This window comes from Osmia lignaria, chromosome 14 (genome assembly GCF_051020975.1).
Source record: "Osmia lignaria lignaria isolate PbOS001 chromosome 14, iyOsmLign1, whole genome shotgun sequence".
NCBI classification, from domain to species: domain Eukaryota; kingdom Metazoa; phylum Arthropoda; class Insecta; order Hymenoptera; family Megachilidae; genus Osmia; species Osmia lignaria.
Genome location: NC_135045.1, coordinates 3,284,527 through 3,288,910, shown reverse-complemented (window position 1 = coordinate 3,288,910; position 4,384 = coordinate 3,284,527).

Genomic DNA, 4,384 nt, shown 5'->3' with positions numbered 1-4,384 from the left:
GGGGCACATGTCCAAATTAGAAGAAATACACTAATGTGCCTGGGATATAAATGTTCACATCTCTGTCTATAGTATTTATCATACAGATTTGAATTTATTTGGACTTAGTTATACTGAATTGTCAACTGTTGTTCTATTTTCTTTGTACATTTGTTATCTATACTTGAACAAGTAAATAAAAATATTTAAAAAACTTGTAGTTATTCATTATCCATTTCCTTTAATAATTATTTTATTCGAAAAATATCTAAATGTTGCTCTAAATTTTAATTATAACAATTTAAATTTAAGTTTGGTCTGAACAAGTTGCTGTTCCTTATTAGTACAGTTAGCTCTTTTAGGTCTTATTTATTTTCTCTTGGAATAGATGGGGTCTTAATTGAAATATACAATCCTACCGGAGTCGTTGCATCGACAAATTGGCAACTCGATGGAGATCGTTCGATCTTATAAGTATTCTGTATCAAGATAAAGGTTCAGTTAAAGCAACTGCACTCCTTCGCATTTCGCAACAACTGGAGAAGACTCAGCGCGACCGGTTCCCGGCCGAAGAATGTGCAGGTGCTTTTTTCTCAATACTGCAGCCTGTTGGAACATATCTATTTTGTCCAAAGATGTCAAGGATGACATTTAACAGAGACCGGCGTGAATCGGTTTTTTCGTCGCGATGACATTAGACTACGTCGATTGCAAAGCTAAACAAGTGCAAGACAACATTTTTGCAAAGAAACGGTTTCCTTTTATTTAAATTGTCGCGCTTCAAATTTGCCTCTTTGAGCATTGAACTCGTGAAAGTTTAATAACTTGTCCTCTTGTGGAGTGTAATTTAATTCATTTTCTTTAACGAGGAATACCGTGTTACTATCACCGTTTTACCAGGTTAATAATTAAAATGATTGTTCACTTATCTGTGGAATTCGCGGCGAGTGTCATTGAATGACGATAAAGATATAGAAATGATGTTTTTTTGCGCATGCTTATTCGAGAGTGTGTCGCGGAGACAACATGGGAGCTCGTCCGAATCTGCCCGACTGTATCCGACCGAACCCGAAATAATCGAGCTAACCCGACTGCCCGCCCGAGGTCGCCCGATGTTTTCCGAACCGACCCGACTAGTCGGGCCATACCATATTGGAACTATCGAACCTTTGTCTTCCGTTTAAAAATTCGAATTGCCCTAAAGGTGTAACAAATGAAAAGAGAAATCGAATGTTCAGCAGATAAGGTGCTTTCTTCCCGAGACTGATCGTCAATAATGCAATGAAAAAACGAAATCGCGAGCAATCAAGATCAATCGAAACCGGAAGAGGGTCTTAACGCCAATTAATCAGCGTCTACGTTGATAACATCGATTTACGCGTGCACGTCAAACGTACGGTTGTCCGACTTCGGACACTTGCGTTTGATGTTCCACCACGATGCAATCGTGAGTCGGTGTTAATTTTACCAAGGTAAATCATCGTGTTCGTGGCTGCAGGAGGAACGTTTCGTTTTACCAGCACCCTTTCTAGCAAAAGAAATTAAGGCCAGTTGTCCTTCCTTATTTGAAATTCAAGGCGAAACGTCTTCTCGTTTCATATAATGCGAGGGATCGGATGATCGATCGAGACTACTGAATTTCATTCCTCAATGACCCAAAGGTGATATATCTGAACGACATATGAAAGCGGATGTGAAACGATTGCTGGAATTTTAGATTCATTTCACTTTTCTTCTTCTTTTTTCAAAATTAAAGACGATAATTAGTTTTATTGAAAGTTCTCGGATAAAGCAGCCTTTTGCCCCCTTCATCATTTTTTAATTTTAAAATTCGAAAATTTCTAAGATACAGTAGGATCTCCCAAGTCTAAGCACCCAATAGTAGATGGCGCCTGCCTCTACGCTTACTCTCCCAAGATCATAAAATGCGAAATTTCCATAATACATTTCAACTTTCTTTAATTACCTCGGCATAGCAGCTGTGAAAAATTACCTTCGATATACGCAACAGCTATAAAAATTACGAATCAATGATTTACAAGCAAAAATAATCTCTTAAGAATTAATTTATCTATCAGAAAGCAAATACCAATATTCTAATTAATTACAGAAATTACTGTTGCCCAGAACATCCTAATGAGCTGGTAGCTCCCTGTTTCATAAAGTGCAGAAATTATTTCGAAAATTTATCAACTATGTACCTATACGTGAAAGCAGTTTCTAGTTTAATGCATGAAACGGTAACCACCTGTACTCGCTCCCATGCACAATATTCTTCATTTCACATATCTCATTTCGTGACATTTAAATTAATATCGAGGAATGTACGGCGACTACATTGCTAACATCACAGGATGTGACATTTCCCTTTAATTGCAATTATTTATAACGATACCGGGAGAGCAGTGGAACCATTCGGTTGAAATGTGAACAACCGTGTCAAGGTGGTCTCAGAGTTAGTAGAACGCACTCTTATGGATAATCGTTCTTCGCCATTCTCTTGGATGGACACAAAAAGTTTGCCTTGAGTTTTCAGCAAACGAGATCGTTTTTTCCATCCTGATTTCAATGTCTCGACTTAGCCGATCTTTATCGAGCGAATTAAATATTTTCACAATATTACCCTTTGAAATCATTATCCACCTCATTAACTCTTTCCCTTGCAGCCTTTTGAGGGGATTAATTAAGATTTTCTGGAAGATGAGCCAAGTCCATAGAGTTATAGAATATTAAAACCCCAGAATTTTGGAATTGAAAGATTTAAAAAATTGCCAAGTTGAAACATTAAAAGAGAAATTTTAGAAATCATTATCTACCTCATTAACTCTTTCCCTTGCAGCCTTTTGAGGGGATTAATTAAGATTTTCTGGAAGATGAGCCAAGTCCATAGAATTATAGAATATTAAAACCCCAGAATTTTGGAATTGAAAGATTTAAAAAATTGCCAAGTTGAAACATTAAAAGAGAAATTTTAGAAATCATTATCTACCTCATTAACTCTTTCCCTTGCAGCCTCTTGAGGGGATTAATTAAGATTTTCTGGAAGATGAGCCAAGTCCATAGAATTATAGAATATTAAAACCCCAGAATTTTGGAATTGAAAGATTTAAAAAATTGCCAAGTTGAAACATTAAAAGAGAAATTTTAGAAATCATTATCTACCTCATTAACTCTTCCCCTTGCAGCCTCTTGATGGGATTAATTAAGGTTTTCTGGGAGATGAGCCATGTCTACAGAATTTTAAAATATTAGAACCCCAGAATATTGGAATTGAAAAATTTAAAAAATTTCCAAGTTAAAACACTAAAAGAGAAATTTTTAGAAACCTTTTATGAATTTGCATAATAGTGTTACTGATAAAATTCACCGATCCGTATATTATAATACATTTTAGGATATCAAACGTTTTATTATACTCTACAGAAAATGTATACCATGTTATGCAAATTGGATGATTTTACGATACTTTACAAACACGTGGATGTACAAGAATTGAAAACAAATTTATGTATAACGGCTGTGTTCATCCCTGTTTGCTTCTTTTTTTCCATGAATATAAAATTCTTTGAAACATATGAAGTAAAGCGAGTTCGATTGCGAAACGAAATTCTTATCAAAATAAGTCGAGTGGCACAGTGAAAATGGACGTATGTGGTCAGACACTTTATAATAACAGTTATAAATACTGCAGTGATAATGGACGTACGAAGAATCAGCAGAGTGAACCGTAAAATTTGATAAAATGTAATTAAAATAAAGAAGAATCGAAAGAATTATTTGCTCGCTGATAAGAAATTATTAATTTGACGCCAAGTAACCGTGAAACTCATCGACCAACAGGATCTTCATCACGAAGATGATATTAAAGATCTACTCTGTGTCCCTAATGATTTTGCAATAGTTCACTGTACATCGAAGCTGGTAGACGGTCCATTAATATTCACTTTTCTTTGTTCTACCAATCGAGTAGTCATCATCAATCATCAATCACTTTACATCTGAGAAAGAAATTCTAAAACGATTATTTTTCAAACTTCAGAATGAAATATTTTTCCAAAACAATTTAAATATTTTTCTAAACGTTGAAAAATGAACGGTTCGTAGAGGAATAATTAATTAAAAACTAAATCCTGGTCTGTTTCTTCTGCCCTTGTGAGCTTAGAAAGATCATTAGTACAAGTTAGCCCGAGCAAGGGTAATTAATTAAATTACGATCTTTTTTGCTTCGTCTATTTTCACCATTAACGGCAACGAGTCCTTAGTAACAACTAAACCATTTTATTTTCTTCTTCACGAGATAAGGAAGTTCTCATTGTAGCCTTGGAAAACATAACGATCGTTACAATGGATTTATTCTTACTTTGTTCACGATTATTTTCAACCGAATAGCTTGTACATCGAATTG